The following is a 14,098-nucleotide window of genomic DNA, read 5'->3' as shown; positions in this document are numbered from 1 at the left end:
ACAGGAGACAGGTTTGGGACAGAGTGTCTTATTTTGACAAGTTTGTACAGGAAGGAGGTAATTGCTTGGAATATCTCAAACTATGCGACATCAGTGAGCGAATAATACCACAGGAGTTTGTAAATAAAGGTCACAGATATTCCCAACCTCACGAATGCCCTCCCCCCAGAGGGTTTGGGTAGAGATAGGTGAAATGATCTGGTCAGAGGCTGCAAGACAATGGCAAGGCCTTGTTGCAGCAAATCTGAGGGCCGAAGCAATTCAAATGGGGGCCCGAGATAGTAAGTCTAAAAATAGAAATAATGAATAAATACCCAAAAAACTACAGAAAGATATGTAGTAAAGCTTATAAGAAAGGAGGGAAAAGTTAAAGATAAGAACCCCCCCAGATGAGTTATTCACATAATGGATGGGGCAACCCCCTTTTCCCGCTACAAAGGGAAGAGTCGAGCTTAACAAAAGAAGAGAGGGAACTAGTAACCTTTGCTTTGGAACAAAGGGAACCCATAAAATAAATAGCCCCAAGAGCAGGTTAGAGTTCGCTCTTCTTTCACCCCCCCCCTTGAGAACAGCCCCCCCTCCCCCCTCCATGAGAACAGTACCCCCCAGGTAGAGCTTCAGTTACAGCCCCCTGAAGGAGAATATAGAACAGGGGAAACCCCCCGTGGCTTTTTACCAGGGACAGACCCCACCTCAAAGGAACCCCTAACCTAAACCCTTTTCCCTTTAGATTTAGCACAAAGAACACCCCACCCCATGAAAAACAAACCCACCTAGGATGGAAGAACCAAATAGTGTAGACCTTCCTTTGTTTTCGAATACCTCCCGAGACACAGCCCCCCCCCAGCTCAAGAGGACAGAATTGGCGCATGCCAGGCTCTGTAGACAGAGTGGTTGATTTAGTCCACAAAAATGGAGACCCTGTACTGAAAAACATAATTGACCCCCCTCCCCCACAGGATAAAGAGCAGATAGAAAAGATAAAGAGGGACCAAGTAACCCACACGTGGCAGGTTTTCGGGGAACATAAAAGGGGAAAAAGGAAAAGAAAATAAAAAGGCTAAGAAAAAGAAAACAAAAATCAGAGAAATGGAGATATAAGATTACGAGATAGGGTTTTCAGCCACCCCCACCTCTCCCCCCTCGCCCCTCACACCCCCTCGCCCCTCAAAACCCCCCTCGCCCTCACCCCCCTGCCCCTCACACCCCCTCACCTTTCATACCCCCACCCCTCGGTTTTCACGCCCCCCACCCCTCGCACAACACGTCCCCCTCCCCCGCCCCTCGCCTCTCTCCCCCCCCAAATCCGCCCCCCCTTTTCCCCCTTTACCCCATACCCCCCACCCCTGGCACAGGAGGACAGAAGGGGGACAGACATGGAAAAGAGGGTACCACAGGAGGGAGAACGAGAACATAGAGACCCAAGGGTTGTTAGGGTTCAGAGAAACACAGAAGATGCATGGGTTCAGAGAGACACACAGAGGAAGTGTAGGTCCTCAGAGGACCCACAGGATAGAGACAAACAGGACAGGACAGGACAAGAAAACCCCTTTTTGGAGGAACCCTGGGTTTTGCTCAATACAGAGGGGGGGATCAGGCAATAAAAAGAGGAAGCACCCCATGGGACCTAGGAGAAAGAGAAGGCAGGCAGTGGAAAGGGAGAAAGAAATGGGAAGCAGGGAGGAACTGGTAGTTCAGAAGTTCCCTCACCTACCACAAAAATCAGCCCTTAGTAAAGGCAGATCATTTGTTCTGGGACCCCCTCCTCTCGCCCCCTCACCATAATCGGGTTTCTTCATTTAAAACCCTTAGGAGATGAAATTAATTCTGGGTTTTACTGCATCCCTCCCCCCGGGCCCACAACCCCTTATGGAAGAAATCTAGGATAAGTTTCCCCCCCCAACTCCGAGATTAAAACTAAATAAATGCCCCCCTAAGAAAATGCCGGGGTTGAAGGACAAAATAAGAGAAGAAGAAGCTTTGAAAATTTGAAGCCAGCAAAAGGAAAGTGAGACCAAACCTAAAAAAAAGAAATTTACTAGCCTTAGAGGAACTAAAAACAAACCCCAACATTGAAATTTAAAAAAGGGCAGACAAAGACGGTGCCTTGGTAGTCTTAAAAACAGAAAACATAGAGCCATGGGACAGGCACACCTAAGAGATGAAAATACTTAAAAACCCTTTACCTAATCCACAGGAGGAGCTGCAGAGAGTTCAAGCAGAAGGAAAGATTTTAGTAAGCAGATTCTACTGCCTAAAACCCCCAAACCCGGGAAAAAGTCCATTTTCTCAGCAGCACAAGGGAGTTTTATTAGCCCACAAAGAGCATCCCCTTTGGTACATTCTTCCCAAAACCCACAAAAAACGAGATGAAGAAACGGGAATATGGCCAGGTAGCCAGTACTCAGTGGTGCGTGCCCCACGAGCCCATTTGATAGGCTGCAACCACCTTCCTCCCCCCCCCTGCTTGATTTACTTCCAGAAAGGTTGCAGGATACAACGCATTTCCTGAGGAAGCTGAGAGAGGCCCCCAGACTCGAAGGAGAATTTTATCTTTTTTTTTTTTGACATAGTGTCGCTTTATCCTTCAATTCCACGGGAAAGAAGCAGTTTTGGGTGGTAGCAAACTATTATGAGAAAAATTTAGGATATGTACAAGGTAAGTTAAAAAATTATATAATATAAATGCCCCCCCCCCCATCCCTAATCCAAGGGAATTGAACATATCCTTTCAGGAACTCTCCTTAGGTTCGATAATGATTACTACCAACAAATGAAGGGTACAGAAATAGGAGCCCGTGTCGGTAGCAGTGGCGGAAATTTTTGTCCACGTCAGTATCGAACAAAAAAGAAAGAAAATAGAAAAACAACCAGTTTTGTTTTATAGATACTTTGATGACATTTTCGGAGTGTTTCAGGTACAGAGGAAGACCTTCAGAATACTACAGAGAACTCAACCAGTTCCACCCAGATCTAAAATTTACGGTGGAATTTGACAAAAAAAAAACTACCTTTTTTTAGATCCCTGGTATATGTAAACAAAGAAGGCTTCTCCAGACTACAGTAAAACCATAAACCTTCGAACACTCATAAATATCTACATTTCAGTCGAGTAAACCCCCCCAACCTAAAGAAAGCCTCCCGTTCTCACAAGGAATCAGAGTAAGAGAATGTAAGCGCCCCTGAACACCGGAGGCGGCCTGAAGGAGATGGTTGGGTTTTTCAAAGCGAGAGGGTACAATTACAGGATCCTCATGACAGCAATGGAAGATAAAAATATAACAAGAGATACGCTCCGGGACTTTAAAGAAAAGGGATGAATTAAACAGAATAATTTCCCTATGCTTTATTCTCAGAATATTGCAGGTCCGCTCCGTAGATCCATTAACAGCATCTGGGAATGGGCACAAGAAAGGGCTAGAGACACCCATGGGCAGACGGCCTTGGTGGAGTCCCCCCATGATAGCCTGGAAAAAGGATAAGACAATTGCAGAGAAATTAATAAGAGCAGAGTTCCCCTCCAACTTGCTCAGGGAGAGAACCATTGCACAATGAGAAGGGAAGGAACCTGCCGAATTTTTTTATCCACAGCCAGCAATGAACCTGAGGACCCGAGAGGCAGGGGGACCAAATCAACATGAAGAGGAACGAGGGATGGTCATTGCACACTCCACCTCCCCCTCTTCCCCCCTCTCTCTCTCACACACACCCGTGAAAAGCTAAGTCATCCTGGATGGTGTAAACCCATTTTGGTAAAAACCCAAAGGTTTTAATACAAATAATTTCGGTGTGTGAATTACTTAAGATAAAGGATTTTTAAACCAATCACGTTAACAAAAGACAAAAAAACGAGTGATGGCATCTTCATATAATAATTAAAAAAGACCAATACCGTATTTATTTGTATTTTGTATTTAAAAAAAACATTGGTTTAATACAAGAAATGTCGTTTGTGAAGATCTTAAGATAAAGGATGTTTATACAAACCACTTTACAGGAAACAAAAACGAATGTCGGTATTCTTATATATAAACAATAAAGATGGCCGACACCGTATTTGTATTTGCACTTATAAAATACAGACGGTTTCTTGAGGCATAGAAATATGAGGAAGCCTCCAAATACAGCAATAGAGAGAAGATATCCATATAAAATAACCTTACCCTTATCTTTTAACAATAAAAAGGTACCCTTAGGGTTTCGTTGTTACTACGAGGAAAAGATTTCTGGGTTCTTATACTTTTTGATAAGATTATGATAAATGATGAAATGCTGTATAATACCCATACAAATGAAATACTTTTAAAGCAACCCCTTGTAGAAGAAACATCTACCGTTGCCCCATACCCACAGGTGGAGAGGAACGGAACTACCGCGGGAGCAAGAAGGAACAAGGGACGCTGCGCACAGGTCCCACCCCCTTTCCGCTCCTTCCGCTTCGTTTCCTCTTCTTCCTCTTCCCCCCCCCCCCCCCCCATATGGAAGAATAGGAAAGGCTATTTTCTCCTTTTAAGCAGGTTATGCATGGGTAATACGTATGTGTATGTATGTTGTGTGAATATGTGTGTATACATATGTACGTGTGTATATTTGGTGTATGCGTGTTTGTATGTATGCGTGTATTGTATGTATTGGTTTTGTATGTTTTTGCGGTTTGTATGTATATATGTATTGTATGTAATTGAGTATGTGTATATGAGTATATATGTGGATGTGTGTATGTGCATGTATGTATGTGTGTATATGTGTATGTATGTATATATATGTATATGTGTATATATGTATATATATGTATATATATATGTATTGGTATATGTGAGTGTGGGTGTATATATGGATATATTATGTATGTGCAGGTTTATTTTCTTTTTCGTATGTATATGTATATGTGTGTATGTATGTATATGTGTTGTGTAGGGTTTTTTAGTTTGTATGTATATATGTTTTGTACGTATATGAGTATGTGTATATGAGTATATATGTGTTTTTGTGTGTACATGTATGTATGTGTGTATATGTATATGTATATGTATGTATATGTATGTGTGTATGTATATATATGGTTGATATGTATGTATTTTTGGTTGTAAAAAAGTATGTGTATGTATATGTGTGTGCGTATGTATGTAAATGTTTATGTGTATACATTAAGGGCATGTAGGTAGTATGTATGTAGGTGTGTTAAGGTGCTTATATATGTATGTGTGTGTAGTATTTTAAATTTTTTAGTGGAGGTGTTTTGGATATGTTTATATGTGTATGTTAGTACAGGGGTATATGCGTATATGTATGTGTATAGATATGTAAGATGTGTGTATGTGTATGTGTACGTGTGTGTGTATATATATGATATATGTGTGTATGTGTGTGTATATGTATGTGTAGGTATATGTATATGTGTATGTTTTGTTATATGGAGGATTTAGTTTGGTGTTAAGTGTGTATAAGGGTATGTATTAAGGTTGGTATGAGTATGTGCGGCAGATGTGTGGTTATGGTTTTTGGTAGTTTTGTAGGTTTTTCAGTAAGTGTGTGTATATGTGTATGTGGTTGTTGTGGTTTGACATATGTGTGGGTAAGTGGGGGTGGGTGTTTTGATATATGTATATGTAAGTATGTGTGTATATGTACGTATGTATGTGTAGATATAGGTGTGTGTATATGTTTGTATGTATATGTATGAGTGTATGTGTGTATGTGTGTAAGCGTATATGTATGTGGTTTGTTTGTATATGTGTGAGGGGCTATATGTGGTTAGATGGTTTTGTATGAGGGTTTTTGTATCCTTTCCTTGATATATGCCTGTGTATGGTTTTTTATATGTGTATGTGTATGTATGTGTGTGTGTATGTATGTATTGTATGTAGGTGTGTATACGTATGTATATGTATATGTATGTATGTATGTGTATATGTATATGTGTGTATGTATGTATGTTTTCGTCCGAATGTAAGGGGTATACATGCGTTTTGTGTTTTTTTACAGTATGGTTTTAGTGGTTTAGTTTTACAAGTGGGGTTAATGATGGATGTTAAAGTATATGTGTAGGTGTGTGGTATATGCATGTATTGGGTGTATGTGTGGGTTTCATATGTATGTATGTATATAAAGTGTATGGTATATGTGTGTGTATATATGTATGTGTATGTATATGTATATGCGTGTGTATGTGTGTGTATGTGTATATGGGTGTGCGTGTATGTATGTGTATGTATATGTATATGTGTATGTGGGTGTATAAATGCGTACATGTATGGGTGTATATGTTTTTTTATACACATGTGTATGTGGGTACATGTATGTATATGTGTGTATAGGTGCGTGCATGCTTTTGTTTGTTTATGTATGTAAATGTGTGTAGGTGTAGAGATACATATGTATGTATGTATGTTTTTTATGTGAGCAGGTATATGTGTTGTGTATACATATGTTTATATGTATGTATGCACGTGGTTGAGCACGTATGTATGTATATGTATGTTTTTGTTGTTTAGGCCTGGTTTTTAGGTATGTATATGTATATGTAGGTGTTTCTGTATATATGTGTATGTTCTGTTTTTTTCTAATGGGGGTAGATATGTTTTTTATATATGGTACGTATGGGGATGCATAGATACATGTGTGTATGTGAGTAGGTATATGTGTATTTACAGGCATATGGGTATGGGCTAGTTCTGTGTATATCCTTTTTTCAGGTTGTTTTGGATATAGGTTTTTGTTTCTGGCTGTTTTTTGGAGATATAGTCTTTATGTTGAACACATTTTTTTTATTTGTATCCTTTGTCTGCATGTTTTTATGTGCGAGTGGGTCTGAGTATTATGGAGTGTTGAAAGTACTATGTAGCAGTGTAGATGAAGAAGTTTTAGCAGGTAGTTTTTATGGTATGCGAGTGTGTACATCTATACATATGAGCAGATATCTATAGGTCTAGTCTACCTTTCTTGTTTTAGTATCTACAGGCAATAATATAATATATAATATATTTTATTTCTTCATAGGCCCAAAATGAGGAAAACCCACACCTTAAAAAGGGTTTTCCCTTTTAACCCTTTTACTGTTTCCCTTTGGTTTCCTTCCCCGGGAAGGTTTACATTAGGGGAAGACAAGGAAAGAGGTTCTTCTAGAAAAAGGAAGAACAACAACCCCCCCCCGTCATAGAACTCCGGGCCCCCTCTGATAATAAGGAAAACACAACTCCCTTTCATGGGGAAGGAGATAGCGCCCCAGAGTGGAACAGCAGTTGTGACAGGCAAGCATCAGAACCTAACCTATCCTCCCTGACCAAGTGTACCCCCAAGGAAAAGGGCTCCTGCAGTCTGCCCTGGTTCGCTTTCGCCTTCACCCCACAGAATACGTGACCTCTAGGTTTATAAATATACATTGTTGAAAATAAAAAAAAATACATAAGACCAAAAATTTTCAGTGAAGATAAGCCCATGCCTAGTCATCAAGGAGTTCTCCCCCCCCCCCCTTTTTTAACCATGAGGCAGCCGAGGAGCAGCCTTCCTAGTCCACCACACAGAGGACCAGGGGTACATGGTTCCACACAGGAGAAGCATTCCATGTCCTTTTACTTAACTCATAGAATAGGTATTATTGTACGCCTGTTCAATAAAGAGTCAGTAAACACCCAGTTCAACACCTGAAGAGGCCATGTAGGGCCCAAAGCGCTCGTGTTTGGGTTTACTGTAGTATTAAGTGACATGTGTGTTTTTGTTTTTCCTTGTTGAACTTGTGATACATGTGTTTGTTCGGTGTAGTTGTGCATATATTTCAGCTGGACAGTGATATAGCCACAGAAACGGCTCCCTATATACCCGACAAGAAAACACTTTTTTTTGTGCAAAGGCATGCAGGAGCTACAGACAGATAAGTGATAGATATACCAGAATATAGTATAGTGTTCCCCTTTGTTCGGGTTCCTCCCTGCCAAATATTTTTTTGGGTTAGTTTTCTTGATAAGCTTTTAGAAATTGTCATAGGAGAGTACTTCTTTTTTTTGGCTTTATAACGTCATAAGCAACCCCCCAGGGGCCCCCCACACAATTTTATGAGAAGAACAAAACCGAATGAAGTGATCTAGTTAGTGTGTATCTGTACAATAAATAGAAAATATATACATAAAAATATATATATAACTAAGTGTATAAAGATTTGATATCAAACATACAAGTTAGAGATAGATATACCTGAGAAGTAGTTATTTTTCTGGAAAACAAAGCCATACAAATAGTACGAGTTTTTCAAGAGGCTTTTCAAAAAAAAAAAAAAAAAAAAAAAAAAAAAAAAAAAAAAAAAAAAAAAAAAAAATTTTGTGAACTATAAAAAAATTTTTGCAAGATAAACAGAGGTTGAAAGGCTCTTACATTTTACAAGTACAACATAGCATTTGTTTAAGCTAAATACCTTGGAAATTCTATTCCTGTTTGCAGTGATATACAGAGTGTAAACCTACCTTTTTGAAAGTTGTTTAAAAAAGAAAGTTAAAATAAAAATAAATTTGCCCTAATACCTGGAAAAAACAATATTTGCTGCGATAAATAACCTTTAGAGAGGCTTTAGGATTGTGCTAATAGTACACATACACAACTAGTTTTGTAATTTCCTGTAGAGTTGTTCCCCCCCCCTTTTTTTCAAATAACAGTTAATATTTGAATAAATATTATAATCCTCCAGTGTTAAATACATATTTTTTTATAAAGGTTGTGAGTGTCTGTTAATAAACCCGGATATAACTTTACCTGAGTATTCATGTAGATGTATATTTGATCATTTACAAATAGTGCTTATTTGATCATTTATATGTAGACGTTTATTTGATTATATACAAGTAGATGTTTATTTGATCATATACGAGTAGACGGGTTTAGATTTTTTCACAAGTAGAAGCCTTCCTTTAAAAATGGTGTTAACCAGGACACATTTGAGAGGGGGAAGTTAAGAAATTAGGCAAGAGATTAGCAGAGGGGTGGGAAGAGGCACTCCCGGGAATTAGTGGTCCTTTTGAAATATAGGATAGGAATGGGAGTACCCTAAAAGAAGAAGGGAGCCCAAAGGCAGGGGGGAAAAATAGAGTTTATTGGAAGATAGAAAAAAGATTTCTAATTAAAGTCTTTACCGGGGGGATGGAACCACCCAGACGCAGGGGCAAAGGGAACAAAGCTTTGGGGTTTCCCCTTTGGCACCTTTCCTTCGGAAGGAACGTCAGTAGTAGGACACCCAGAAGCCCCTTTTGAGGACGAGTTTTGAGTTCGGTTTCCCCAGATTTCGTTAGGGCAGAGAGACAGGCTTGACAGAGTGTCTTATTTGACAAGTTTGTACAGGAAGGAGGCTAATTGCTTGGGAAAATCTCAAACTATGCGACATCAGTGAGCGAATAATACCACAGGAGTTTGTAAATAAAGGTCACAGATATTCCCAACCTCACGAATGCCTCCCCCCCAGATGGTTGGTAGAGATAGGTGAAATGATCTGGTCAGAGGCTGCAAGACAATGGCAAGGCCTTGTTGCAGCAAATCTGAGGGCCAAAGGCAATTCAAATGCGGGCCGAGATAGTAAGTCTAAAAATAGAAATAATGAATAAATACCGGGAAACCTACAGAAAGATAGTAGTAAAGCTTATAAGAAAGGAGGGAATAATTTAAAGATAAGAACCCCCCAGATGAGTTTTCTACATAATGGAGGGGGCAACCCCCCTTTTGCGCTACATAAGGGAAGAGTCGAGCTTAACTAAAGAAGAGGGGAACTAGTAACCTTATGCATGGAACAAAGGGAAACCCATAAAATAATAGTCCCAAGAGCGGGTTTAGAGTTTCGCTCTTCTTTCACCCCCCCCTTGAGAACAGTCCCCTCCCCCTCCTGAGAACAGTACCCCCAGGTAGAGCTTCAGTTACAGCCCCTGAAGGAGAATATAGAACGGGGGAAACCCCTGTGTCTTTTTCCCAGGGACAGACCCCACCTCAAAGGAACCCCCTAACCTCACCCTTTCCTTAGTTTTAGCACAAAGAACACCCCCACCCATGAGAAGAACCACCTAGGAGGGAAGAACAAATAGTGTAGACCTTCCTTTTTTTTCGAATACCTCCCGAGACACAGCCCCCACCCCAGCTCAAGAGGACAGAATTGGCGCATGCCAGGCTCTTGTAGACAGAGTGGTTGATTTAGCCCCACAGAATGGAGCCCTGCTACTTGAAAACATAATTTGACCCCCCCCTCCCCCACATGGATAAAGAGCAGATAGGAAAAGATAAAGAGGGACCAAGTAACCCACACACGTGGCGGGTTTCAGGGAACATACAAGGGGGAAAAAGGCAAGAAAAAAAAAAGGGCTAAGAAAAAGAAAAAAAAAAAATCAGAGAAATGGAGATATAAGATTACGAGATACGGTTTTTCAGCCACCCCCCACCCTCCCCCCCCGCCCCTCACACCCCCCTCGCCCCTCACACCCCCTCGCCCCTCACCCCCTCGCCCCACACCCCCTCACCCTTCTACCCCCCACCCCTCGGTTTTCACGCCCCCACCCCCTCGCACAACACGTCCCCTCCCCCCCCCCCTCGCCTCTCCTCCCACCCCAAATCCCCGCCCCCCTCCTTTCCCCTTCACCCCAAAACACCCCCCGGGCACAGGAGGACAGAAGGGGGACAGACATGGAAAAGAGGGTACCACAGGAGGGAGAACGAGAACATAGAGACCCACAGGGGTTGTTAGGGTTCAGAGAAAAACACACAGAAGGAGCATGGGTTCAGAGAGACACACAGAGGAAGTGTAGTCCTCAGAGGACCCACAGGATAGAGAAAAAACAGGGACAGGACAGGACAAGAAACCCCTCTTTGGAGGAATCATTGGGTTTTGCTCAATACAGAGGGAGGGATCAGGCAATAAAAGAGGAAGCACCCATGGGACCTAGGAGAAAGAGAAGGCAGGCAGTGGCAAGGAGAAAGAAATGGGAAGCAGGGATGGAACTGGTAGTTCAGAAGTTCCCCTCACCTACCCACAAAAATCAGTCCTTAGCAAAGGCAGATCATTTGTTCTAGGACCCCTCCTCTCGCCCCCTCACCATAAATCTGGTTTCTTCATTGAAACCTTAGGAGATGAAATTAATTCTAGGTTACTGCATCCCTCACCCCAGGCAAAACCCCCTTATGGAAGAAATCTAGGATAAGTTTACCCCCCCACCTCCCGATATTAAAACTACATATATGCCCCCCTCAGAAACTGCCAGGGTTGAAGGAAAAAATAAGAGAAGAAGAAGCTTTGATAATTGAAGCCAGCAAAAGGAAAGTGAGACCAAACCAAAACAAAAAAAGAAATACAAAGCCTTAGAGGAACTAAAAACAAACCCCAACATTGTAATTAAAAAGGCAGACAAAGACGGGCCTTGGTGGGTTTTTAAAAACAGAAAACTATAGAGCCATGGGACAGGCACACCTAAGAGATGAAAATACTTATAAACCTTTACCTAATCCACAGGAGGAGCTGCAGAGAGTTCAAGCAGAAGGTAAGATTTAGTAAGCAATTCTACTCCCTAACTCCCCCAACCGGAAAAAAGTCCATTTTCTCAGCAGCACAAAGGACGCTTTATTAGCCACAAAGAAAGCATCCCCCATTGGTACATTCTTCCCAAAACCCACAAAAAACGAGATGAAGAAACGGGAATATGGCCAGGTGGGCCCAGTACTCAGTGGCTGCTGTGCCCCCACGAGACCAGTTGATAGGCTGCTAACCACCTTCCTCTCACCCCTGCTTGATTTACTTCCAGAAAGGTTGCAGGATACAACGCTTTTCCTGAGGAAGCTGAGAGAGGCCCCAGACTCGAAGGAGAATTTTATTTTTTTTCTTTTGACAAGTGTCGCTTTATCCTTCAATTCCACAGGAGAAGCAGCTTGGGTGGAGCAAATATTATGAAAAAAAATTTAGGATATGTACAAGGTAAGTTAAAAGAATTATAAAATAAATGCTCCCCCCCATACCTAATCCAAGAAGGAATTGAACATATCCTTTCAGGAACTCTCCTTGGTTCGATAATGATTACTCCCAACAAATGAAGGGTACAGCAATAGGAGCCTCGGTGTCGGTAGCAGTGGCGGAAATTTTGTCCACGTCAGTATCGAACAAAAAAGAAAGAAAATGGAAAAACAACCAGTTTGTTTATAGATACATTGATGACATTTTCGGAGTGTTTCAGGTACAGAGGAAGACCTTCAAGAATACTACAGAGAACTAAAACCAAGTTCCACCCAGATCTAAAATTTACGGTGGAATTTGACAAAAAAAAAACTACCTTTTTTAGATACCCTGGTATATGTAAACAAAGAAGGCTTCCTCCAGACTACAGTATACCATAAACCTTCGAACACTCCATCAATATCTACATTTTCAGTGGGAGTCACCCCCCCAACCTAAAGAAAAGCCTCCCGTTCTCACAAGGAATCAGAGTTAAGAAAATTGTAAGCGACCCTAAAACACCTGGAGGGGGCCCTGAAGGAGAGGGTTGGGGTTTTTCAAAGCGAGAGGGTACAATGACAGGATCCTCATGACAGCAATGGAGAGACTAAAGAATATACCAAGAGATACGCTCCTGGATTTTAAAGAAAGGATGAATTAAACAGAAAAAATTTTCCCTATGCTTTTCTCAGAATATTGCAGGTCCGCTCCGTAGATCCATTAACAGCATCGGGGAATGGGCACAAAAAAGGGCAGAGACACCCAGGGGAAGACAGCCTTAGCGGACCCCCCCCCATGATAGCCTGGAAAAAGGATAAGACAATTGCAGAGAAATTAATAAGAGCAGAGTTCCCTCCCCCTTGCTCAGGGAGAGAACCATTGCACAATGAGAAGGGAAGAACCTGCCGAATTTTTTTATCCACAGCAGCAATGAACCTGAGGACCCGAGAGGCGGGGAGACCAAATCAACATGGAAGAGGAACGAGGGATGGCATTGCACACCCACCTCCCCCTTTTCCCCCCCCTCTCTCTCTCACACACACCCGTGAAAAGCTAAGTCATCCTGGATGGTGTACCCATTTGGAAAAACCAATGGTTTTAATAAAAATAATGCGGTGTGTGAATTACTTAAGATAAAGGATTTTTAAACCAATCACGTTACAAAAGACAAAAATAACGAGTGATGGCATCTTCATATATAATTAAAAAGGACCAATACGTATTTGTATTTGTATTTGTGTTATTTAAAAAAACATTGGTTTTAATACAAAAAATGTGGGTTTTGTGAAGATCTTAAGATAAAGGATGTTTATACAAACCACTTTACGGGAAACAAAATAACGAATGTCGGTATTTTTATAAATAAACAATAAAGATGGCCGACACCGTATTGTATTTGCACTTATAAAAAAACAGACGGTTTCTTGAGGCATAGAAATATGAGGAAGCCTCCAAATACAGCAAAAGAGAGAAGATATCCATATATATAACCTTACCCTTATCTTTTAACAATAATGGTACCATTAGGGTTTCGTTGTTACTACGAGGAAAAGATTTGGGGTCTTATACTTTTGATAAGATTATGATAAATGATGAAATGCTGTATAATACCCATACAAATGAAATACTTTTAAGCAACCCCTTGTAGAAAGAAACTCTACCGTTGCCCATACCCACAGGTGGAGAGGAACGGAACTACCGCGGGAGCAAGAAGGAACAAGGGAACGCTGCGCACAGCGTCCCACCCCTTGCCGCTCCTTTCCGCTTCCGTTTCCCCTTCTTCCTCTTCCCCCCCCCCCCCCCCCATATGGGAAGAATAGGAAAGGCTATTTTTCCTCCTTTTAAGCAGGTTTTTGCAGGGGTATATACGTATGTGTATGTATGTTGTGTGAATATGTGTGTATACATATGTACGTGTGTATATAGGTATGTATGCGTGTTTGTATGTATGCGTGTATTGTATGTATATGTGTTTTGTATGTTTTTGCGGTTTGTATGTATATATGTATTGTATGTAATTGAGTATGTGTATATGAGTATATATGTGGATGTGTGTATGTGCATGTATGTATGTGTGTATATGTGTATGTATGTATATATATGTATATGTGTATATATGTATATATATGTATATATATATGTATATGTGTATAT

Source organism: Penaeus monodon, unplaced genomic scaffold (genome assembly GCF_015228065.2).
Source record: "Penaeus monodon isolate SGIC_2016 unplaced genomic scaffold, NSTDA_Pmon_1 PmonScaffold_367, whole genome shotgun sequence".
Lineage (NCBI taxonomy): Eukaryota > Metazoa > Arthropoda > Malacostraca > Decapoda > Penaeidae > Penaeus > Penaeus monodon.
This window is presented reverse-complemented; position numbering follows the sequence as displayed.